The sequence below is a fragment of the Camarhynchus parvulus genome, chromosome 23 (assembly GCF_901933205.1).
Source record: "Camarhynchus parvulus chromosome 23, STF_HiC, whole genome shotgun sequence".
Classification (NCBI taxonomy): Eukaryota; Metazoa; Chordata; class Aves; order Passeriformes; family Thraupidae; genus Camarhynchus; species Camarhynchus parvulus.
This window is the reverse complement of record NC_044593.1, coordinates 5,906,778-5,932,403: the sequence shown is the minus strand read 5'-3', so window position 1 is coordinate 5,932,403 and position 25,626 is coordinate 5,906,778. Positions and strand designations below refer to the sequence as shown.

The 25,626-nt window shown below is 57.8% G+C and overlaps 1 protein-coding gene across 1 annotated transcript in view; it reads right to left on the bottom strand.

The window, feature by feature from the left end:
* The window catches only part of SDC3 (syndecan 3), a 50,900-nt gene that overhangs the window by 24,895 nt on the left and 379 nt on the right, over positions 1 to 25,626 (bottom strand). The window lies entirely within an intron of this gene.

Sequence of the window (25,626 nt, the reverse complement as noted above, 5' to 3'; positions counted from 1 at the left end):
GACTCCAGGTGTCAGCCCCAAAGCCTTGGGGATCCATCCCAGGGTCCATTCCAGGATCCATCCCTATTCCCAGGATCCACCTCAGGATCCATCCCCATTCCCAGGTTCCATCCCAAGATCCATCTCAGGATCCATCCCTGTTCCCAAGATCCATCCCAGGATCCATCTCAGGATCCCTCCCATGATCCATCCCAGGATCCAACTCAGGTTCCACCCCAGGATCCATCTCAGGATCCATCCTAGGATCCATCTTGGGATCCATCTTGGGATCCCCCTTAGGATCTATCCCAGGATCCATCCCAGGATCCCTCTCAGGATCCATCCGGGATCCAATTCGGGATCCATCTCAGGATCCATCCCCATTCCCAGGATCCACCCCATGATCCCTCCCAATATCCATCCCAGGATCCATCTCAGGATCCATCCCCATTCCCAGGATCCATCCCATGATCCCTCCCAAGATCCATCTCAGGATCCATCTCAGGATCCACCCCGGGATCCCTCCCCATTCCCAGAGAGCCTTCCCTTCTCCTGCCATGGAATTCTGCCCTGGGCTCAGGGAAAGGGGCTGGGCTGGGCTGGGCAGTGCCCGGGCAGAAAGGGACCAGGGGACACCGATGGACAGTGGGATGGACAGGAGCCAGCAGCGCCCTGGGGGCCAGGCAGGCCAAGGGCTCCTGGCCTGGAGCAGGAATGGTGTGGCCACATTTCCCCTCACAGAGAAAAGCAAAGCACAACTTCCCAAGGATTTTCTTGGATTCACATTCTCTGAACCTCAGAGAAAATAAAAACAATTCTTATCTCAGTTGCTGTTCCTCTTGTTCACAAATGGAATGCATTGTGGAAGATTGTTTACCCGAAGGGAATTGGTGATTGGATTCTGCTGTGAGTGCTGTGATTCACTGACCCATTGGATCCAGGTGTGTGGGGACTGTCACTGATGGTCACGAGATGCTGGGCAGGGCAGGTGAGTTGGGCGCTTGTGCAGGTTCAGTTTGGATGTAGTGGAATATAGTATAGAATAATATAGTATATACATATAGATAGAATATAGTGTGTATATATATATATATAATAATATAGTATAATAAAGTAATTAATTAGCTTTCTGATATCCATGGACTCAGATGCATCATTTCTCCCCTTTGTTGGGGCTGCCTGCTTTCCCACACAGGGATTTCATTGTGCCCCTGTGCTCGGCACCGGTGAGGGCACACCCTGACTGCTGTGTCCAGCTCTGGGCCCTCACTCTGGGGAGGACATTGAGGGGCTGGAGCGCATCCAGAGGGGGCAACGAGGCTGGAGAGGGGCTGGGAACACAAACTGATGGAATGTTGGGGAACACAAGACAGATGACAGACTTTGGACCTGGCTGACAGAAGAGATTTGATAACAGGAAGCCTTGGCAAAAGCAAACGGAACTTTGAAAATTAGACCTGGATTGCAAGAAGATTCAATCAGATGGATTTACCAGAAAAAGAAAACCCCATTAACTCTGCAAGAAAGAGATGTTTTAATATGCATAAGTCTGTGTGTGTGGTTTTAACCTGATCACTGCAGTACACATTACCAGCCTCCCTATAAGAGCACCTTGTCACTGCCGTATTTTCTGAAAAACCCCTTTGCCAGGGTTTCTTCTCCTGGGAAGATGAGAAGCCTCAGAGAAAAAACAATGTCTCACTTGCTTCTCCCTGTTTTGCTGCTTTGGAATGTGGCTGGAGATGGTTTACAAACCAGGTGATTGTTTGATTGGTTTCTTGTGAATTGTTTTTACTTAATGACCAATCACCATCCAGCTGTGTCGGACTCTGAGGAGTCAGTCACGAGTTTTCATCATTAGTCTTTGGTAACCTTCTGTGTGTCCTTTCTCTATTCTTTAGTATAGTTTTAGTATAGCATTCTTTACTATAATATAATATCATAAAATAATAAATTGGCCTTCTGAGAACATGGAGTCAGATTGACTCATCTCTCACCTCGTCCTGGGGACCCCTGCAAATACCACAATACCTGAGTGTATCCCACAGTAAAATCAGATTCTGATCACTGAATCCATCTCCCTGTCTCTCTCCATCGCCAACAACAAACCCTGTGAGGAACCCCTGAGGGAGCTGGGGGTGCTCAGCCTGCAGAAAAGGAGACTCAGGGCTGCCCCCATCACTCTGCAGCCCCTGAAAGGTGCCTGTGCTCAGCTGGGGCTGGGCTCTGTCTCCAGGCACTGACAGACCCAGGGCACACAGCCCCGAGCTGCCCCAAGGGAAATACAGGTTGGATATCAGGAAAAGGATTTTTACAGAAAGGGTGATAAAGTTCTGGAATGTTCTGCCCGGGGAGGTGGTGGAGTCCCCATCCCTGGGTGTGTTTAACAAAGCCTGGATGTGGCACTGGGTGCCAGGGTTGAGTTGAGCTGTTGGGGCTGGGTTGGACGCAATGAGCTTGAAGGTCTCTTCCAACCCAGAGATTCTGGGAATTCTGGGAATAACAAGAGCAGCTTTGGCCGCCCTGGATCCCTGGAAGTCCCAACAAAGCAAAGTTGGATGGGTCTTGGAGCAGCCTGGGACAGTGGGAGCTGTCTCTGCCATGGCACGGGTGGGATGGGATGGGATGGGATGGGATGGGATGGGATGGGATGGGATGGGATGGGATGGGATGGGATGGGATGGGATGGAATTTAAAGTCCCTTCCAACCCAAATAATCCCAGAATTCTGTGATTCCATGGGGTGATGCAGCAGGAGGGCAGAGCGGAGCAGAGCTGGTCCAGAGGGAAATGCCCCTCACATTCCCAGCTCCCTCCATCTCCTCATCCCAAAGGATTGCTGATGGAAGGGATAAAACTCCTCCCATGGAAGGGAAAAACCTCCCCATGTTGGCAAGAGAGAGGGAAACCAAGGCAGAGCAGGGGTGCCCAGCAGTGACAAATTCCAGCATTTTCTCAACAAGCAAAGGCAGCCTGGGTTGGTGGGATGGACACAGGGGATGGATCAAGGCCTTGTCCCACCACATTTCTGTCATTCCTTTGTCACATTCCCGGGATTGGAAATGGGGCAGCAGAGGGATTTCTGCCCCTTTCACTTTTCCAAGAGCCCAGGGCTCTCAGGAGGGTCCATATTCCCAATTTCCCAATGTTTCCCAGGGACGGGGGATCTCCAGGGCTGGAGGCAGTGCTCAGGGGGCTGATGTCCCTTCCCCAGGGATGGATCAATCCTGGGAATGACTCAGGGCCACAGAACTGACCCCACAGGGCCCTGGGGCTCAGGGACAGCCCCATGTGGGATTGGGAGCATCCCTGACATCCAGGGGGGAGAAACGAGCCCCAAAAGCAGCTGGGCAGTGTTTTCCTGGAGAATGGAATGATCTGGGAGCAGATCCAGCTGTCCTGGCCTCCATCTCACACAGCCTCTCCTGGAGGGGGGACAAAAGCCCAAATTTGGGGTGTCTGGGGGTGCCAGGGCCGTGCCTGAGGCAGCAGCTCTGCCAAGCACCACACACGAGGCTCTCAGAAAAACAAATCCAAAATAAAAAAGCAGAAAAAACCACCAGAGAAAGAAGGGGGAAAGCTTTCAGCTCACCAGTTGGTTTTCTTTTCTTTTTTTTTTTTTTGTGTTTTCAGATGTAAAATTGATTAAAATAAACCCAGGGATCTGACTGAGCTGTTTCTATTTAGGACCTGAATAAGGACTGGTGAGCCCAAAAGCTGATCTGCTTTGGAGCTTTTTTTCCCCAACCGTATCAGCTGCTCTAATAAAAGATCCAAACTCTCCCTGGCAGCCTCCTCAAATCCTCCGGCTGCCACGATTCTGCACAGAAAAACGTCCAGCAGCACGGATTGCTGCTCAGCAGAGGAGCAGCCAGCTCCCAGCTCACCCAGCTGCTGCTTCATTTAAAAAGGAAAATCAGGAAAAAGGGAGAATTTAGGTTAAAAATCTGCCTCTTTCTCCTGGGTGGTTTGCAGGGCTGGTGGTGGTTTCACCTAAAATATTCCCATAAACTGTGGGAGCTGACATGATGAGGAATGATGCTGGAAAAGCTGTGGGATGTGGTTTGTGGGCAAAGGGAAGAGCCCAGCCCAGGCTGAAGGGGCTGCTGGGCTGGGCTGGGCTCCCCGGGGCCTGTGGGAACAGCGGGGTGTGCAGGGAAGATGAGCTGAGCTTTTGGGATGCTCCAACAGGAACTCATGGAATCACAGAATATCCTGAGCTGGGGGGAGCCCTAAGGATCATCCAGTCCAACCCTGGTGCTGCCCAGACACCCCAAAATCCACCCTGGGCATCCCTGGAGTGGGGTCTGAACGCTCCTGGAGCTCCGGGAATGTCCCCAGCCCCTGGGACGCTGCTGTCCCCTGGCAATGGCCATCAAACCCCAAACCACAGCCCGGCCCTCCCTGAGCACCCAGCCCCAAATTCCAGGCTGAAAACCCAGACTGGGACAGGCTGGGGGGACCTGGAGGTGCCGCAGCCCCACCCCCGGGGACACCCCCGGATTGTCCCTGCAGCTCCCAGAGAGGGACGCTGGGCTGCCCCAGGCTTAGGGGGTGCTCCGGTGTCACAGACATCTTTTATGGAAAATCCTTTCCTTAGGACTTTTCCTCCTGAGGAGCTGAGAGGCCTCAGGAACAAAATGTAAACATTGATTATCTGCTGCTGTGGAATGCAACAGGTGCATCTGTGATTGGCCCATGTTGGTTGTTTCTAATTAATGGCCAATCACAGCCCAGCTGGCTCGGACAGAGAGCTGAGCCACAAACCTTTGTTATCATTCTTTCTTTTTCTATTCTTAGCTGGCCTTCTGATGAAATCCTTTCTTCTATTCTTTTAGTATAGTTTTATTGCAATATATATCATAAAATAATAAATCAGCCTTCTGAAACGTGGAGTCAGATCCTCGTCTCTTCCCTCATCCTCGGACCCCTGCGAACACCGTCACACTCCGGCAATCCAGGCTCTCCAAATCCAGGAGATTTTCCTCCTGCTGGTGCCACTTCCAGCCCTGGCAGCGGGGCTGGCACCGCTCCCCGCCCACCCCAGCGGGGTTTGGGCCCTGCCCGGCTCGGCCCGGGCGAGGATTAGGGATGTGCCAGGGAGGGATTAGCCAGAGCCCTGCCCAGGCCGGGGGAGGGCGCAGCAAACACCGCGGCTCGAGTTTCACCGAGTTTTAGGGTGTAATACACAGCATTTACCTGGGGAGGCTGAAATGCTGAAATTCCCCATGGTAGAGGCACAGAAAACCTCGAGGCTCTGCTTCTGGTGGATTTTTAGGGTGTAATAAAACCTGGAGAAGCTGAAATGCTGAAATTCCCTGTGGGAGAGGCACAGGAAACCTCGGGGCTCTGCCTTTGGTGGATTTTAGGGTGTAATACAACAGGATTTACCTGGGGAGGCTGAAATGCTGAAATTCCCTGTGGGAGAGGCACAGGAAACCTCGAGACTGCTTTTGGTGGATTTTTAGGGCGTAATAAAACCTGGAGAGGCTGAAATGCTGGAATTCCCCTGGGAGAGGCACAGGAAAACTCAGGGCTCTGCCTTTGGTGGATTTTTAGGGCATAATACAACAGGATTTACCTGGGGAGGCTGAAATGCTGAAATTCCCTGTGGGAGAGGCACAGAAAACCTCGGGGCTCTGCCTTTGGTGGATTTTTAGGGCGTAATAAAACCCGAGGAGGCTGAAATGTTGAGAATTCCCTACGGGAGAGGCACAGGAAAGCTTGAGACTCTGTTTTTGGTGGATTTTCAGGGTGTCATACAACAGAATTTTTAGGGTGTAATACAACAGGATTTACCTGGGGAGGCTGAAATGCTGAAATTCCCCTGGGAGAGGCACAGGAAAACTCAGGGCTCTGCCTTTGGTGAATTTTTGGGTATAATAAAACCTGGAGAAGCTGAAATGCTGAAACTCCCTGTGGGAGAGGCACAGGAAACCTCGAGACTGCTTTTGGTGGATTTTTAGGGTGTAATAAAACCCTAAGAGGTTGAAATGCTGGAATTCCCCGTGGGATGGACACGGGAGATCCGCTGGAGGGGGTGACCAATCCCCATCCAAGCAATGTGACAGAAATTCCTGCTTTTCCCAGGAATCTCTAACCCTCAGTGCCGCCCCTTTGTACTCAGGGGGAAACTGAGTCACAGGGCCAATCCTGGGGGGCTGTGCCCCCTCTTCAGCAGCTTCATCAGGAATCACCTCTGGAAGGAGCAGGGGTCTCCTCTGCTCTTCCCTACAAACACCAGCGCCCCAAAAACATCCGCCCTGCACCCAGAGCTGGAGCTCACCCCAGCCCTGCCCTGCCTCCCCTCCTGCCCACATCCCAAACAGCACAGTCCATGTGTTTGTGCATAAATCCCCTATTTTTAGCAGCTCCTATCGCGGGCTCTGGGCTGGTGGCATTCCCGGATTTCAGAGGGGACATCGATCCCGGGATGGGGGAGGCACAGGGACACAGGGACATGGGGCAGGACAGTGCCCAGGGCACAGAGCTGCCCCTTTTTGGGGTGGAGGAGGTGCTGTGCCCTGTGCCCACCTCACAGTACCCAAAATAAAGTGCTTTTTTTGTGCCCTACACTTACCTGCAATTATCCCAAATGAAGGGTTTTACACTGGGCTGCACTCAAAACGTGGATTTGGGCTCCCAGCCCAACCCTGGAGTAGGAAGGCTGGAAAAGGGCTGATGGTTCTGGCCCCAAAACCCCACCAGGACCCGGCTGTGGAACAGGGAACACATCCCCCTCACATCCCCCTCGGGGTGCTGCTCCCTGTCTGCATAACGTCCATGGGGCAGTGTCCTGAAACCCTACAGGAAAACCCTACAGGAAAACCCTACAGGGAAATCCTACAGGAAAACCCTACAGGGAAATCTTCCAGGAAAACCCTACAGGAAAATCTTACAGGAAAATCCTCCAGGAAAAACTTCCAGGAAAATTCTCCAGGAAAACCCTACAGGAAAATTCTCCAGGAAAACCCTGCAGGAAAACACTACAGGAAAACCCTATAGGAAAATCCTACAGGAAAATCCTACAGGAAAACTCCACAGGAAAACCTTACAGAAAAATCCTCCAGGAAAAGCTCTCAGGGAAGCCCTCCAGGAAATTCCTCTCGCTGGATGCCAGGGGTGAGGTGGCCCAGGGAGCTCAAGGTTTACCCAGGGAGAGCAGAAATGCCCCGACCCCCGTGACGTGCACGGAGCTCCCCCACCCCAGAACAGCCCCAGTGCCACCATCAGCAGCCCCGACAAACCGGGAATGTCCTGAGAGGGCAAAGGCCACCCTGTCCCAGGGTGACAGCGCTGTCACCTGGGCCACCCAGCCTCTGATGGCCACCCCCATGGCTCAGTGCCCACCCGCAGGTGCCAGCAGCTCCCTCTGTCCCTCCTACAACCTCTGTCTGTCTGCCCTTCTGTCCCCCTGTCCCTCTGTCCCTCTGTCCCTCTGTCCCTCTGTCCCCCTGTCCTTCCTCTCCCCCGTTCCTCTGTCTCCCTGTCCCCCTGTCCCTTTGTCCCCCCATCCCTCCCGTCCCTCTGTCCCTCCTGTCCCCTGTCCCTCTGTCCCTTTTGTCCCTCTCTCCCTCTGCCCCTCTGTCCCTGTGTCCCCCTGTTCCTCTGTCTATCCTGTTCCTCCCTGTTGCTCTGTCCCTCCTGTCCCCCTGTCCTTCTGTCCTTCCATCCCCGTCCCCGAGCCCCTCCTGTTCCCCCCATCCCTCTGTCCCCCTCTCCCTCCTATCCCCCTGTCCCTCTGTCCCTCTGTCCCCTCGGTTTATCCTCCCTAATCCGATTGTGGCGCCGGCCCTGCCCGCTCTGACCCTCCGGTGAGCGCCGGCCCCAGGTGAGGCCGGAGCCGCTCCGGGGATTACCGGGAATTACGGCACCGCTCAGACGGCGACAGCGGCCACACGGAGCCACCAGAGCCGCGGTGGCACCAGCGACAATGTCCAGCCAGGGCAACCTTCCCTGGGATCCAGCTGAGCGCAGGGGCAGGAGCTCCGTTCCCAGGGAATGGCTGCCAGTGCCCGAGGGCAGGGCTGGATGGGATCTTGGCAATTGGGAATTGTTCCCTGGCAGGGTGGGCAGGGGCTGGGCTGGAATTGCCAGAGCAGCTGTGGCTGCCCCTGGAGCCTGGCAGTGCCCAAGGCCAGGCTGGGCACTGGGGCTGGCAGCACCTGGCACAGTGGGAGCTGTCCCTGGGCTGCAATGAGCTGCCATTGAAGATCCCTTCCCACCCAAAGCACTCTGGCATTCCCATTCCTGAATCAAGGATGGAAACCAGCACCAAAGCCCATTGCAGCAAATGGAGAAAGGAAAGGAAAGAATGATTTCCTGGCTGGTTCCAGGTGCCCCCAGTGCCATTTGCCACAGGGGGTTTGTAGCCTGGCAAGGCCTGGTTCGAGAGGTTTGGGCTGTGCCAGGGTGCCCAGAGCAGCTGTGGCTGCCCCTGGAGCCCTGGCAGTGCCCAAGGCCAGGCTGGAGCCCTGGCACAGTGGGAGCTGTCCCTGCCATGGCAGGGGTGGCACTGGATGAGGTTTAAATCTCCCTTCCAACCCAAACCATTCCATCATTCCACAGCTCCACAAAAACACGACATTTTTGTCCCCCTACCCTCGGCCCTGAGGTCTCATTCCTGCCACTCCCAGCTCCCGCCCTGAGCCGATCCCGCCGGCTCCTGCCCGCTCCGATAAGTGCCCCTGAACAATGAAAAGCGAGGAAAAGAGCAATTCCCGGTTTTTACAGCAGCCCCGGCCCTCCCAGCCCCCTGGTTCCCGGCAGGATCCCGCAGGCCCTCGATCCCACAGATCTCCCAGGGCTTCTTTCAGGACAAAACCCTTTCGGAAAAGGCTCTGGGATGTTTGAGGAGCCCCATCCCGGCTCCTTCGGCGCTGGGGAAGGGATCAGGGCGCTGGGGCTCACATTCCCGGCTCGATTTCCAGTGGAAGGGGCAGGACAATGGCGCATTGTGCGCCGGGGAGAGGAAAATGATCTCATGGTGTTTGTGGAAGGAAAGGTTTCAGCTGGAAACGCCTCCGGGCCCGGGGAAACAGCCCCGGTGCAGCCGGCACCGGGAACGCTCCAAAGCCGCTGTTCCCCGGAGCGTTCCCGTGGGGAACAGCCGGGACTCGGCCCCCAGACCCGGGAGGAGCAACAGGGGCGGTCTGGGGACACGGGGACACGGGGACATAGCCCGGGGATACAGCCCGGGGACACAGCCCAGGGACAGGGGGACACAGCCCAGGGACAGGGGGACACAGCCCAGGGACACAGCCCGGGGACACAGCCCAGGGACAGGGGGACACAGCCCGGGGACACAGGGACACAGCCCGGGGACACAGCCCGGGTGCACGAGCCGGCCCCAACACCTCCTCTGCTTTCCCGCGGTGACTCGGGAGGCACAAATCCCCTGCTCGGGGGTCACCGCGGTGTCACCTCCTCCCCGCGGGCACAAAGCCACCTCCTCCGTGGGGACACAGCCCGGGGGGACTGTCCCACTGCTGGATGCACCGGGACCGCTTTTCCCCTAAAGGCACCGGGGGAAAACTGGGATCGGTCCCAAAGGAGTCCTGTGGGAGCTGGGGGCGGCTTTGGGGAGCAGAGGCTCTGTCACTGTGCCAGGGGACGCTCCCCTGACACCGCAGGAGAAGCGGCTGCGGGAGTAAAAAGCTTCTTAACGACCACAGAAAGCAATCGTGGGGTATTTCCCGTTTTATTTGGCTCCTTAAGCGCCACTTCATTTGCTGGGATCGGCTTAATTGTGGTCATTAAGGGGGCGAGGGAAAGGCTGAGCTCCCCAGGGATGGGCTGGGAAAGGAGAGGAGGGTGCCGGGGGCAGATTTCCCGGAGGGAACACCCTCCAGCCCTACAGTCATTCTCCTTTCCCCAAATCCTTGCTCCCCGACGGCTCCTGTCCCTCGCAGCCGCTGCCTCAGTTTCCCCAGCCCCTCCCCGTGCTGCAGTTTGGGGGCACCCGGGACCACCCCCAGCCCCGAGTTCCAGGAGCAAAAGGATTGGCACGATTTGGGGGAATTTCCAGCATGGAAAGGGGGCCCGGAGCCGGCAGAGGGGCCGTGCCCTGTCCCTGCAGGGAGAGTGGGCAGCAGGCCCACAGAGCTGGGGGTGCCCTCTGCTTTAGCAGCTTTTGGGGTGCTCTGTGCAAACCCCACCAGTCCCACATGTGGGAATATTCTCCCTGAACTGCTCCGGGTGGACCAGCCTGGAAATCCCCACTGGGTCCCCCAAGAAGGGGGGATTTCCCCCAAAGGCATCGTCCCAGCCCCAAATCCACCTCAAAGGCTTTGCACATGAGGCTGTAAAGAGGTTTTTCTCTCATTTTGAGGGATGCAGGGATGATCCAGGCCCAGCAAGGTCACACATCAACGGGATTCTGGAATCACTGGTGTTGGAAAACCCCAGTGATGCTGGAAAATCCCCTCGGACCCTGGTGTTGAACCATTAACCCAGCACGGGGCTGTCACCACTCACCCCTGCCCCGAGTGTCACATTCTTCAAATATTTCCGGGGACGGGGACTCCACCACTCCCTGGGCAGCTGTGCCAGGGCCTGACAAACTTTTCCACGAGGGAATTTTCCCTGGTGCCCACCCTGAGCCTGCCCTGGCCCAGCCTGAGGCCGTTCCCTCTGCTCCTGTCCCTGTTCCTGGAGCACAGCCCGACCCCCCGGCTGTGCCCTCCTGGCAGGAGCTGTGCAGAGCCACAAGGGCCCCCTGAGCCTCCTCTGCTCCAGGCTGAGCCCCTTCCCAGCTCCCTCAGCCCCTCCTGGGGCTCCAAGCCATTCCCAGCTCCCACAAACACATTAAAGCCCGGGAATGTGGGGGTGATGTGTCCAGGCCAAGGACAGAGCTGTCACTGCCCTAAAGCCAACCCTCACCTGGCTGCCCCTGAAACGGCATCAGTCCCATTACTGGAGACCCTCCAGGACCTGTTCTGGTGCTGAACCACAGCTAATGAACCCTAAGAATGATTAATCAGGAATATTCGAGACTCTCACAGGCAGATTTGGATCAACACCGGCTCCCCCTCCCCACAGGCAGGACTCAAAACCGGGGAAAACACCAAGCAGCCCTTTTCCCTGTGCTCCTGACGTTTCATGAGGATCATCCCACCCAGGGAGGTGCTTTTTGCCCCAGCAGCAGGACCCGGTGTTTGCCAGCTCCTGTGTGTGCAACAGGAAGGAGTTCCTGCCCACCTTCCTCGCCGTTGTCATGGAAATGCAAAGCGAGGTTGATTAAGATGCTGCCAAATCCAGGATTTCCAGCTGGAGCCCAGCCTGGAGGGGATGGGAGCAACCCAGGGCTGGGTTTGGGGGGAAGCCTTGGAGGGAGCCCCAGCCCTGCCCGGGATGGACTGAGGAGCCTGGAAAAGCGCAGCTGGAAAAGGGTTTTTCCATGAGGAATTAACCCCGCCACAAGCCCTGGGAAGCCGAGTGGGATGCACAGGACGGAATCACCCCCGCCAGGAGAGGGGCAAAGGTGTCACGGGCAGGAATCCCCGGGGAGCAGCCCCGCAGCTCCATCCCCGGAGCATCCGCAGGGCCGGCAGCGGGGCCGTGCCCGGGGACACGGCCGAGCCCGGCAGGAGCGGCCAGAAATAGCCCCGATTTCCATATGTAGGACGGGGCGGCCATGCCAGCGCAGCCACGACCTACTTTCCTCCCGCCCGGCGGGGCCCTGCGCTCCCCGCGGCTGCGGCGGCTCCGCCCCGGGGATTCATCCCCACCCCGGGCCCGGGGCTCGGAGCATCCCCGGGGATTCATCCCCACCCCGCCGGGGATGCACGGCTGCGGCCCCGGACCCCGGAGCATCCCTGGGGATTCATCCCCACCCGGACCCGGGGCTCGGAGCATCCCCGGGGATTCATCCCCACCCCGGACCCGGGGCTCGGAGCATTCCCGGGGATTCTCCTCATCCCGCAGCTCCCACTGCCCATCGGAGCCCCGCACTCCACAGGCGCGCCCTCCACGCTTTATTTTTAATTTTCTAAACCTTTTTGCAATGCTGAGCGGAGAGCCAGGAGATTTTCGGGTGCCTCTGGGATGCTCCTGCCTTTCAGGGCCGCACAAAGCGATGGGTTTCCGTGCGAACACGGCTTTTTCCATTCAGGGGAGAAAAAAAAAAAACCAAAAAAGATAAAATCCAGCCCTAATCCAGCGCTGCTGGGAATCTTCCCTCTCCCAGGCAGCGTCCACCTGCGGGGCTGCACTGGGCACGGCACCGGGGAGTCCCCGAGGGGAGAAGTGCCGATATTTATTCCCCAACCTGTTGTTTCCCTCAGCAGATATCCGGGCAGGAAGGAGGCTCCTGCTCTTTCATTTCACAGCCCCAGCCTGCTGTGGAAATGTCCCTTCCTCACATGTTTGCTGTCACCTGTCCTGAGCTGCCCAATGCTCCCAGCCTTGCTGGGGAATTAAAATTTTTTGTTGGAGAGGGAAAACCAAACCCAGCTCTGGCAGCTCTGGGATCCAGGCTGGGAACAGGTGAGGAATAAACAAATTGTGAGGGGGTTTCACTGCACCTGGGGCCTCGGTTCCCAGAGCAGCTCAGGTCAGCTGAGAGCACCTCAGGAGGTGACAGAAGGGAGGGACAGAAATGTCCTGCCCTGCCACGGAGGGAAAGAGGGAGGAGAAACTGGGGGGGTCCTCCTGGGGGGGTCAGAGCAGTGCCCAACACGGCAATGGGTGGGGAACAGGGACCAGAATGTCAGCAGTGGGAATGTCAGATGGACTGGGATCCTGCCAGGGGAATGGGCACCAGGATCCTCACATGGGAATGGACATCAGGATCTCCACATGGGAATGGGCACCAAGGATCCCCACATGGGAATGGACATCAGGATCTCCACATGGGAATGGGCACCAGGATCTCCACATGGCAATGGGCACCAGGATCCTCACATGGGAATGGACACCAGGATCCTCACATGGGAATGGACACCAGGATCTCCACATGGGAATGGACATCAGGATCTCCACATGGGAATGGGCACCAGGATCTCCACATGGCAATGGGCACCAAGGATCCCCACATGGGAATGGACACCAGGATCTCCACATGGGAATGGACATCAGGATCTCCACATGGGAATGGGCACCAGGATCCTCACATGGGAATGGGCACCAGGATCTCCACATGGGAATGGGCACCAAGATCCCTACATGGGAATGGGCATCAGGATCCTGCCATGGGAATGGGCACCAGGATCTCCACATGGGAATGGGCACCAGGATCCCCACAAGGGAATGGGCACCAGGATCTCCACATGGGAATGTCAGATGGACCAGGATCCTGCCATGGGCACCAGGATCCTTCCAGGGGAATGGACACCAAGATCCCTACATGGGAACGGGCACCAGACCCTGCCATGGGAATGGGCACCAAGGATCCCCACAAGGGAATGGGCACCAGGATCTCCACCTGGGAATGTCAGATGGACCAGGATCCTGCCATGGGCACCAGGATCCTGCCATGGGAATGGGCACCAAGATCTACATGGGAACGGGACCCCATGGGAATACCAATCCCCACAAGGGAATGGGCACCAGATTCATGGGAATGTCAGATAGGATGAGGCATGCCATGGGAATGGGCACCAACATCTCTACATAGGAATGTCAGATGGACCAGGATTCTGCCATGGGAATGGGCACTAGGATCCTGGCACAGGAATGGGCACCAGGATCCTGCCAGGGGAAGGGGCACCAGGATGTCCACATGGGAACGGGTCCCAGCATTCCCAGTACAGGGCCAGGTACCAGAATTCCCATGTGGAAATGGCTCCCAACACCCCCCAGCCAGGCCTGGCCCCAGCCTCACCAGCTCCACCCCCAGCCCAGCAGAGCAGGAGGAAAATGAGAGCAGGGAGAGCTCCATGCCAAGGGAATGAGAGCCCAGGGCACCGGGGCTCCCTGGCAGCCTCCAGCAGGAGAAGCTGCTCCTTTTCCAGCCCATCCTCAGCTGATTCCTCCAGGGGATGCTCCAGGCTCTGTGAAGAGCAGGGCAGATTGTCCCCCTGCAGTGACCATCCCCCACCACAAACCAGGTTTTCCTCAAATTCTCCACTCCAAGAGCTGCAGGATCCACCTTGTGCTTGGAAAAACACCTCCAGCTCTGACGCCAGCAGGAAAATCTTAAAGATGGGACCATGGAAGCTCTCAGAGCCCAGGGGGTGAAGGAAGCACCTAGAGCTCTGATTTCACACAGGGAAGATTTTCCTGTGTGTTCCATGGCTGGGTGACCCCATTGGGAAGGAGCATTGCTCCCTGCTATAGATACATATTATAATATTGGCTTTTTGCAAAGGTTAAAATGGATTTTATATGTGTGGTAAATAACTTTGCTCTAAAGACACAGATTTTATTTCTGTTGCTCATGAAGCTCAGTGCAATAGCTGATCTCAGTGTGCTGTGTTAAATGCCTGCTGGGATGGGATAACAGCCAATGCACACAGGATGAGCACACCTGGACACATCTGCCGCCATCAGCACTCACCGGCTGAAGGCAGTGAGGGCCAGGCCCAGAACTGGAGGGGATGGGAATGGACTGAAACCACAGCCAAGGAATTCACACGCTCTAAAAAGGCAGATCCGAGGAGGGGCCGTGTAAAATAGTTCCTGGAAATGTAAACTGGTTTATGGATATGCATAAGGGTCTATGAATATGCAACAGGCTGATGTCATTAAAAGGTATTTAAGGGCTATCCCCGAAGATAACAGTGTGCTCTTGGCTCAGTGCCCAGATGCACCAGGCCCTAATAACCTTTGCTCTGTGGTCCTTGTCTCCTCTTGTCCTTTTTTGACTTTTCACAGGCGAGTGGACATGTTTTTCACATTCCCAAAGCAAACAAAGCCAATTCCTGAGCCCAAAACACCAACTGACCCCTCATTTTCAAGTCCAGCCAGGCTCACCCTCAATCCCACCAGCTGAGTTCTTCTCTTCCTTGGCAAACCCTTCCCTACACATCAGCAGCACCAGGAAAATGGGTCCCTGCAGGTCCCTGTGGCCCCTGCACCCTTTGGCTGCTTCTCCCAGTCCAGCTCTTCCTCCCTGGATTTCCCCTCCAGGAATTTTCTTTCCTCCTTTCCCCACCAGCTCTGAGCTGTGCCGGACAAGCCCCAGTTCCCAAAACCTTGGGGCAGGCAGAGCTCAGATCCACACCCAGCCCTGGACCCTGATCCTCCTCCTCACTCCAGAGCTCGCTCTGCTCCTCATTCAGCTTCTAACCTTTGCCAGAGAGAAAAAACAATGAAAAATCACCAAAGCCCTGATTTTTATGCAGAGAAGTGCAAAGCTTGAGCAGGCGAGGGTGACCTTCCTGCCCTGCTGCCCTCTGGAGAAGCAGCGGATTTTTCCTCTGGAAGATCCTGGGTCACACAAAGCAGCAGCAAAATTCCCCTTCTCCTCGGGGTTTGGCTGTTTTCCTTCACCTCCCACCCCGTCCTCCCCCTGGGTGAGGGGCAGGACGGGATAAACCCCAGCGAGGTGCCGGGGAAGTTCAGATTTGGTGTTTCCCTAATCAGGAGCCAGCCGAGGTGAGCAGGAAGCACCAACCCCGCTCCAAAACCTCGAAAGGAGAAGGAACCCAATTAACTTCTTGCTGCCCTTTCAGCCGAGGCCAGAACTGAGCCTGGGACGTGTTTGGAGAGCCACGAGGTCAGGTCTGGGGGGGTTCAGAGCTTGTCCCATCCCCAGCTGGGCCTGGGGAGCCCAGCCCGGAGCTGTGACCCCAACTGAGGACAGGGAAACGCTGGGGGAACACACGAGCCGTGGATGTGGAGTTTGGCTGCTTTTTTTTTTTTTTATTCCCTCTCCTCTAATTGCTGCTGCTATTTTAACAGAGCCAGGCATTTCCTTGACGATTCACAAGGCCTATAAATGTTTGATGTCCCTTTCTCTCCACGCTCAGGCAGCAACTTCTGCTGGGGATTGGGAGAAGACAAGCCCAGATTGGAGCTCCGGGATGGGACAGCGGCTGCAGGGGGAGGATCCAGCCCCGGATCCACATGGAAAGGCTCCATCACACCCCTGTGCTCCTGTCCTCTCCTCCACCCAGTTCCTAGAAGGAGATCCCACTGCCCAGCCTCCGTGCAATATGGCTTTGTGCTGCAGGAGCCTAAATATAGAGCCGAAACCCTCCGGGGGCTTTGCTGCGCTCCGAGGTATTTATAGCTGCAGGCAAACTCCGGCTGGAGCGTTGGGAGCAGCTGGAATTGCGCGCTGAGGAGGGATCCGGCCCTGCCTGCAGCAGCGATTTGGGGTTTTGGGTGCCAGCCCCGCCCGGGTCAGCCCCGATCCCGCTGCTCCCTGACAGCATCAGGAACGTGTGGGAATCCCACCTGTGCTGGGGCAGATTTGGGGTTTTAAGGCCGAACCCAGAGCAAAGAGGATGAGGCTGAGAGGCTCAGGGCCAGCCCAGCTGCTGCTCTGCGGCTCCTCACCAAAATCCAAGCACCAAAAGAATTGCTCCAGATCCAATTGCTCCAAAAGAATTTTCTGGGAATGAGGAATTCACCCCTTGGAGCATCTGAAGTGGAGCAGGAGGGATGAAATGGTTCCTTCCTGCCAGCCCCCAGTGTCCAGCCCACTCCTCTCCCATCCCTGCTCCTCACACCCTGATCTGACCCAGCCCACCAGGAAAACTCGGCTGGAGGGATGGGATGGGATGGGATGGGATGGGATGGGATGGGATGGGATGGGATGGGATGGGATGGGATGGGATGGGGGAGGAGAAAAGGACAGGGAGGCCCAGGGGCAGCAGGCACTCCCCCATCCAGGGGTGGGTGCAGGGAGGGGAACGGGCTGGGAGCCAGCTCTGCATCCCAATCCCACTCCTCTTCCTGCCCTGGAACCCCTGGCAGCATCAGCAGCTGCCTGGCTGGGCCTTGGCAATGTTTTCATCCAGGAGTTCCAGCACTGGGATCACAGAGTCAGCACTGGCTGAGCTGGTGAGAGCAATTGGGAATGTTGGGGTGAGATCAGCAGGAAAACCAGCAGGAAAATCCCTCAGTTGGGTTCCTGGGACTCCCCTGCCTCTGGGATGGTCCTAGGCAGACCCTCAGCCTCACCCCAGGCCAGTGGGACCAGCAGCCACAAAACTCCTTGCGAAAGAAATCCCCAAACCCGCAGAGAAATGAAGGATTTTTACCAAATCTCGGTCAGAACCTGCACAGAAGAGCTCACGGGAATGCTCCTCCCAGATCCCCTCCCAGCACAGTTCCCAGGTGCCCCAGGGCTGGAAGCAGCTCCTGAGCAGGCAGCCCCAACGAGTCCCAGGTCAGCCCCAAACTCCTGCGGTGGGTGGGAGAGAGGGGCTGGAGCTGCTGCTCCCTGCAGCCCCATCCCCTCCCAGGAGTTCCCATCTCCTCTTGGATCAGGGGATCCCTATGGACACAGGGACATCCCCATGAGGGACAATGTCCCTCCCTGACCACCCAGCCGCGCCACACTCCCTCTCTCTTTCCTCCTCCTCCTCCTCCTGGCTGCTGAAGAGCTCTTGCCATGGAAAATAAAGGGATTCAGGATGCTGCAAATCCAGGATCTGCTCCCATCCCGGCACCCCAGCCACAGATCCCACCAGCATCTTCCCACTGCACCCCTGGGCATCGCCCTGGTGGCTTTAGGGACATCTGTGGGACACTTGGGGACACCCTGCCAGGGCCTGGCCATGCAGAGGGCCCAGCCCTCCAACATGGAGGAGGATTAATTAATCCCAATTATTATAAACAATTAATCCCAATTAAAGGCAGGAGGGCAAAGGGGGAGAATTGGCTGGGCCACCCCAATTCCAGCACTGGGAACACCCCAAAATCCAGGGGCTCCTGCCCAGCCCTGGGCCCCCAATGCTGCAGGAACTGTCCCAGGGCCATGGGGCAGTCCTGGGACCCAGGGTCACAGGGGGATCCTGGGATCCAGAGCCACCCCCGATCCCAGGATCCAGGGGAGCCCATCCCAGCTCCCACCTGCACCAGTTCATGATTGATAATTTAGGAGAAGCGGCTCCTCCAGAGAAAACAAAGCAGAGGAATTCGGTGGCTCTGGGATTTCAGACCCCGAGTGTCCCAGTGGGATGAGGTTCCCAAATCCCAAAGGAGCCTGTGGGGGGTGAAGAGGCCCCTTGGCACTAAAACCTGCCCAGGATCCCAGTTCATCCCATTTCATCCCAGTTCTCTGCCCTGGAGTCCCTGATGGACCCCCAATATCCCCATCAGCACTCTCCCTAATTAACACCAGGGTAATTAACACCTGTCAGCACAGAGGGCACTGACCTGCTGCCCCTGGGGGATAATTAGAGCTTAATTAGTGCTCATCAGAGCCCCCCCACACACAGCCCGGGCTGGGCAGGAGATGGGAATGGTGAAATCCTGGATTATTTCTGGAGGAGGAGGTGACAAAGGCAGTGGTGGCACCAAAGCCCAGAATCACCCCAAAATCACCCCAAAAAGAAACCTCACCCTCGGAGCTACCTCCAGGGGTCTCAGGTGCCTAAAATCCCCCATTCCATCCCCCAATCCCTGGCAGATCCAGGATTTCCCTCTGGGCTGGATCTGGGCCTTTGGAGCAGCCCAGGCTGCCCCAGGCGCTGCCCCAGCTCCAGCCCCTGATCCCAGGTCCAGGAGATCCCCACACCTCCCTCACCTGGCACTGGAGCCCGGGGGAGAGGGGAAAGGAAAACCTGGATGATGCCATTGCCCAAAAAACCTCCAAAAGTGGGGAAAAAATTACATTATCCAGATATTTTCTGCTTGGTTTTCATTGGGTACATGGAGAAGCTCTGCAGGGACACAAGGGCCACTCCCAGCGCCTGGAAAAGTTGTGAGGAGCCCAAACTTGCATTGAAAAACCTGGGAATGGTGGATTAACACCAAGTTTGGGGAAGCAAAGCTCCCTGTGTGCTCCCAGACCTGCTGCCTCTGCAGGGACAGCTGCTCGGGCAGGGACACAAACACAGCGATTTTCTGTTCCCTTCCAGCTTAACTTGCAGAAATGAGAAATAAATAAGATTTTTTTACTCCTTTAAATGCTCGTTCTGGCCCCAGACTCCCACTCCCCTGCCCCAAAACACGGCCCTGCGTTGGATTTTTGACATTTGCAGCCTGAGTTTCCCTCCCAGCCCCCCCAAACCCTCAGCCAGGCCCCCCCTTCCCTCAGCAGCTCCTGAACCGGCTCCATTCCCCTCCTCCTCCTCCTCCAGAAAACATCATTTTTTTGGCAAACAAAGTGTTTTGCCAACAAGTTGTGCTCCGTGCTGCCTGGGAGATGAGGCTTTTCCCAGTTTTCCCAGCTTTTCCCAGTTTTCCCTGGCTCCAGCCTCCTCCTCCCCACTCCAGAACCCCCTTTGGGGCTGCAGCCAGGGGGGATTTGCACCCAGCCTCCCCCACATTGAGGTTTTCCCCCTTTTTTTCCCTAAAATTATCCAAATTTCTCCCCCAGCCGGGGCAGAAACAGCAGCCCTGAGGTTGCTGCTGTTATTTTTATCTCAAAAGAGTTTGAGCCGTGGCCAAACTGTGCTGAGGGAGGAGGGAGAGGCTTTTGTGCGGCCACAGAGATGAAAACACAGCCGGGCTCGTGGGCAGGGCAGAGGGAACGGCCCAGTCCATCCCCATCCATCCCAATCCATCCCAGCCCATCCCAGTATATCCCACCACATCCCAGTCCATCCCAATCCATCCCAGTCCGTCCCAGCCCGTCCCTGTATATCCTAGCACATCCCAGCACGTCCCAGTATATCCCAGCACATCCTAGCACGTCCCAGTCCATCCCAGCATGTTCCAGTCCATCCCAATCCATCCCAGCATGTTCCAGTCCATCCCAGTCCGTCCCAGCACATCCCAGTCCAGCCTGGAGGGAGCTGGGAGCTGCTCTGGGATGCTGAGGTGGAAAAGGAGGTTTGGGTCCCCCCAGATCGATGCTGTCCCCTCAGCAGAGCCACACTCAGGTTCAATGCTGGCTCAACCAGCCCAGAATTAACTTTTTTGGGTCAGTTTTAATAAAAATCCTTGAAAGAGCCGGCTCTAAAAATGCTTTCACCTTCCCACCACCACGTCCTGTTCCTTCCTGACCACAGAAGGTTCCAGAACGGAGTTTGGGGGGCAGGTGCTGCCCCCAGGAGCCTCCTCAGCCTGGATCCGGCCGCGTCCCTCCCTCCCAGCTGGAATTCCCGTCCTGGAGCTGCTCACGGAGAGCTCTGCACGAGGAGCTTGGCGTAAATGTCAAATTAATTAATGGGGAGAGAGGGAGGAGTGGGCATGCAAAGCTCCCAGCCCCAGCTCCGCTCCGGGGGAGGGGAGGGACTGCTGGACCCTGCCCGGGGCAGGGAGGGAAACTGGGAATGGCACAGGATGGGGAAAACTGGGAATGGCACAAAATGCGGGGCAAAAACTGGGAATGGCACAGGACGGGGAAAACTGGGAATGGCTCAAAACACGGATGGGAAAACTGGGAATGGCTCAAAACACGGATGGGAAAACTGGGAATGGCTCAAAATATGGGTGGGAAAGATGGGAATGGCACAAAACATGGATGGGAAAACTGGGAATGGCTCAAAATATGGGTGGGAAACTGGGAATGGCTCAAAACTCAGGGGGGGAAACTGGGAATGGCATAAAACCAGGGGGAAAACTGGGAATGGTTCAAAACACAAGCTGGGATTGGCACAAAAGTCAGGTGAGGAAGCTGGGAATGGCAAGAAAACATGAGTGGAAAAGTTGGGAATGGCACAAAACTCAGGTGGAAAACTGGGAATGGCTCAAAATATGGATGGGAAACTGGGAAATGGCACAAAATACGTGTGGAAAAGATGGGAATGGCACAAAACACGGAGGGAGGAACCGGGAACAGCATAAAACACGGGTGGGAAACTGGGAATGGTTCAAAACACATGCTGGGATTGGCACAAAAGTCAGGTGGGAAAGCTGAGAATGGCACAAAATATGAGTGGGAAATTGGGAATGGCACAAAACCTGGGTGAAAAACTGGGAAAGTTACAAAATATGGGTGGGAAAATGGAAATAGCACAAAACATTGGGAATGGTACAAAACAAGGGGGAGAAGTCGGGAATGGCACAAAACTCAGGTGGAAAAGCTGGGAATAGCACAGACCACAGGTGGGAAACTGGGAATGGCATAAAACAAGAGGAAGAAGCCAGGAATGGAACAAAACTCAGGTGGAAAATCAGGAATGGCACAAAAAACACGTGGGAAAGATCAGAATGGCTCAAAACACGTGTGGAAACCTGGGAATGGCACAAACCATGGGTGGGAAAGATGGGAATGGCACAAAACAAGGGGCAGAAGTTGGGAATGGCACAAACCACAGGGGAAGAAACTGGAAATGACAAAAAACAAGGGGGAAAACTGGCAATGGCATAAAACGTGTGGGAAAGATGGTAATGGTACAAAATATGGGTGGGAAAGCTGGGAATCACATGAAACCAAAGCAGAAAACTAGAAATGGCACAAAATTGGTGTGGAAAACTGGGATTGGCTCAAAACACAGGTGAAAAACTGGGAATGATACAAAATGTGGGTGGGAAATTGGGAATAGCAAAAAACATTGGGAATGGTACAAAACAAGGGTGAGAAGTCAGGAATGGCACAAAACTCAGGTGGAAAATGGGGAATGGCGCAAAACACACGTGGGAAAGATGGGAATGGCTCAAAACATGGGTGGAAACCTGAGAATAGCACAAAACAAGAGGGAGAAGCTGGGAATGGCACAAAACAAGAGGGAGAAGCCAGGAACGGCACAAAACAAGAGGGAGAAGCTGGGAATGGCACAAAACAAGAGGGAGAAGCCAGGAACGGCACAAAACAAGAGGGAGAAGTTGGGAATGGCACAAAACAAGAGGGAGAAGCCAGGAACGGTCCAGGGCATGGGGACGGCTCCACTCCTCCCTCCACAGCCGGGCGGTGGCTCCGGAGCCCTGCAGGGACCAGCAGGGCCGGGGTGACACCGGCAGGGCCACGGCCCCTTCCTGAGGAGAAACGCTTCTCCAGCAGCTCCCGAGCCAAGGGAGCCTCGGGCTGGCTGGGGAGGATGAGGAGGGGAGGGAGGATGCAGGGAGTACATCCCCGTGCTCCCAGGAGAGCCCAGCCGCATTTGCAGGGCTCCAATCCCCGCTCCCCATCTCCCGAGTGCCGGGGCTGAACCTCCAGGAGCAGAACAGCGGCAAAACTGACCCAGAGCCGGCCGGGAGGCGAGACTGGGACCGGCCCCAGCTCCGGGAGAGCGCGGAGGGCCCGGGCCATGGGCACAGAGCCCACCGGGGCCGGGCCACGGGCACAGAACACACCGGAGCCAGGACACGGGCACAGAACACACCAGAGCCAGGACACGGGCACAGAACCCACCGGGGCCGGGACTCGGGCACAGAACCCACCGGGGCCGGGACTCGGGCACAGAACGCACTGGAGCCGTGTTAGAGCCTCCGAGGGCTCGGGAAGGGAGCAGTGCCCGGCTCCCAGAGCCCCGCCGGGCCCGGCAGGGTTTGGTACCCGGCTCACGTTCCCGGACCGGCATTCCCCAGCCCCCGCTGCCGTCTCCCGGGGCTGCCGCACATCTCCCGAGGGAAAGGAGCCCTGGGGACAGCCGGGGACGTTGCTGTCACTGCTCCCAGGCAGGGGCAGGAGGTGACAGGGCCAGAGGACCCTGCACCCCTTGGAGACCCATGCCTTTAGTTACTGATACATTTTTTTCCTCAGTTTCTTCATGAAAGAGGAAGGAGATGGGACTGAGCATGGCTGCACTGGGAGAGCTGGGCTGACCCTACAAACGGGGCTAGGCTGGACCCTGTGTGACTCCAGCTCACACCAGGGAGCTCCAACCCACCCCAGAGCACCCCCAAACTCCAGAGCACCCCCAAAGCTCAGCAGAGACCCTTCCCCATGGCCCCGAGGCCAGGCTCGAAACCAGGGAGCTGCCGAGGCCCAAACACAGAAAACATCACAGGAATGAGGGCGTCCTGTGACCCCCCCAGCCCTGGTGGGACCCGGAGCTGTGGGACCTGAAGCCCCCCAGACCCCTGTGGGGCAGGAGGTGCTTCACCCCAAAACCCTGCAGGGCCTCTCTGGGGCTGTGCCCCTCATTATCCCTCTGGACTGAGCCAGGGGAGGATCTGGGGGGTGGCAGGGAGCACCCCGCCCTTCCACAGTGAAACAACCCTGCAGTAAATCCAGAGCATCCCCCAGTCTCCTGCACGGGGAGCCAGGACCTGGCCGGGCCCAGAGCCACCCCAGCAATGCTCCAGGCTCCTGGGAAAGGTTAGGGCCAATCAACGCTCTCGGTAATTAAAGGTGATGAGTTGATCCCTAAGCTGGGCTCCGACAGCAGCCAGGGCCACAACAAAGCATCCTGACCCCACCTTGGGGACCTCAGAGCCTGGGGGAGCACTCAGGGCTGGCTGCACCCCTCCCTGCATGGAGAGGAGCCTCTCCTGGGGATCTGGGGTGTCCCACAGGGGCTGAGCCCGTCCCTGCCCCGGGAATGGCTGATGCAGGAGCCTGGGTGTCCCTTGTCCCCTCTCCCCATGGCCCATATCCGGCTCCAAAGGGATGAGGCAGGACCAGGGAGGAGCCTTGGGAAATCACAGCCAAACCCAAACCTGTCCGCGGCACTGTTGGGAAAACCCCTCTGGCAGGGACGGGCCCGCCAGGAGGAGCAGCCCTGTCCCCCTGCTCTCCCACGCTGGCACGTAAAGAGTTACAGGGACTGATCCCAAGGGGATCCATCCCAGCTTCCCCAAAGGCCGGGCCGGGAGGGGTCACGGACTGCCGGAGATCAAAGGGAGGCGTCGAGTCCCGGGAGGTGTCACAGCCGTGCCCTGTCCCTGCTCCCCTGGGACGGGCACAGGGACGCGGCCCGGGAGCTCACGGGCGCGGTGCCTGCGGGGCTGGGGTCGCTCACCGCGGCTCCTCCGAGCAGCCAGGACGGCTTCGGGAGCTGCTCCAGGGAAAGGTTCCCTGGCAGGGCCCAGGATCCGGCACTGGGGGAACAGGAATCCCCAAATCCCTCCGATCCCACCATCAGGAACGTGCCGGAGCTGTGCCGAGCCCCCGCTTCCCTCCCGGCGGCCCAGGGGAGGATCTGAGTCTGTCCAAGGAGAACGAAGGACTGGAGAGGGAAGAGAGGGGGAGAGGAGAGGCCTCAATCCCATCCAGGTGGAGGCAGCAGCTCCTTCAGCCCTCGGGAGCATCCCACGTCCCATCCCCTCCAGCTCAGCACTGAACAACCCTACAGCCTCCCCTAAACGGCCAAATCCCCCCGGAAACGCCAGCAGCCTCATCCAGTAACCAGCAGCTCCCCAAAAGCAGAAGGGGAAAAACTCCTTTGGGGTAGATGAGCACACCAGAGCCGCGCCCACGCCCCCAGGGGTGCTGGGACACCGGCACAGCCTCACTCACCGCTCAGCACCGGGCACGGAGGGAGCTCCCGGCGGAGCAGAGTCTTCCCCGGATCCATGGCAGAGGGAATTTCGTGCTGGATCAGGTGCCCTTGGATCCGTGCAAATTCGCCAGAGGCGTTGGAGGAGCGTCTCACGTCCCCTCAGAGACGCCAAAGTTGTGTCTCTGCTCCAGAGGGGCTGCGCTGCTGCTGGGCGAGCCGGGAGAACGCCCCTGGTGCAGAAACGGGGGAGCCAGCCCGGGGCACCCCCAAACCAGAGCCCCGGGAGGAGGGGGATGAGCTCCGGGCAATCCAATGCAGCAGCCAGGCCCTGGGGCTTCTTCCTCTCTTCAAGAGAGGAGGAGGAGGAGCAGCCTTCCTCCCCACCACCCTCTCCCGTTGCTCCCGGGCTGGGAGGGAAAAGCATCCTCGGGCTCCTTCCCGGAGAGCATCTCCCAAAAAGCAGCGCCCCAATCCCCCGAACTGCAACGCCGGGCTCGGGGCAGGGAGCAGGCGGGGCAGGGAGGCTCCCGTGGATCGCTCGGATCCCTCGGATCCACGAATCCCGGGGGGAGCAGCAGCTTTGGAAGTGCCACGAGCACCCCCGGCCCCTTCTCCTCCGGCGCCCGGAGGGGGAAGAGCGGGCGCTGCCTGCGCAGCCCGGGCTGCGTCTGCCGCCCCCCGCCCCACCGGGGCTGGGGATGCACCAGGGGAGGGCAGCGGAGGGGAAGGACGGGGGGGACAAGTTCCCGCTGCCCCCGGCAGCAGCAGCAGGGGGGTTCCTCCCTCTCCGCCCCTCAGGGTGGTTTTTAAGGCGTGTTTCGCTACGACCTTCAAACGGCAGCTGCCCGCAGCCCCCTCCCCGCGGCCGCCACCCTGCCCGGCACCGCCCGGGGGGTCGCAGGGGAGGGGACAGCCCCGGGAGCAGCGCCTGCTGGGCTCGGAGGGCTCTGCGGGCACCGAGGGGCGGCCACGGGGCAGGGTGCGGGGAGCGGAGCCCCTCGGGAGCTGGGGGACCCCACCAGCCGGGTCCCGGTCCCCGGGGGTGCCGCCCCCCGCCCGCTGCCGCTGCCAGACCCCGCACGGTGCCGGTGCCCCCGGTACCGCTGCCGGCCCCACGCCCCCCGCCCGCTGCCGATCCACGCACGGTACCGAGGCCGGTTCCGGACCGATGCCTCTGCCCGGGGCCGGCCCGTGCACGGTACCGGGGCCACCGCACACACCCCCGTTCCCCGCGGTACCGATCTACGCGCGATGCCGGGGCC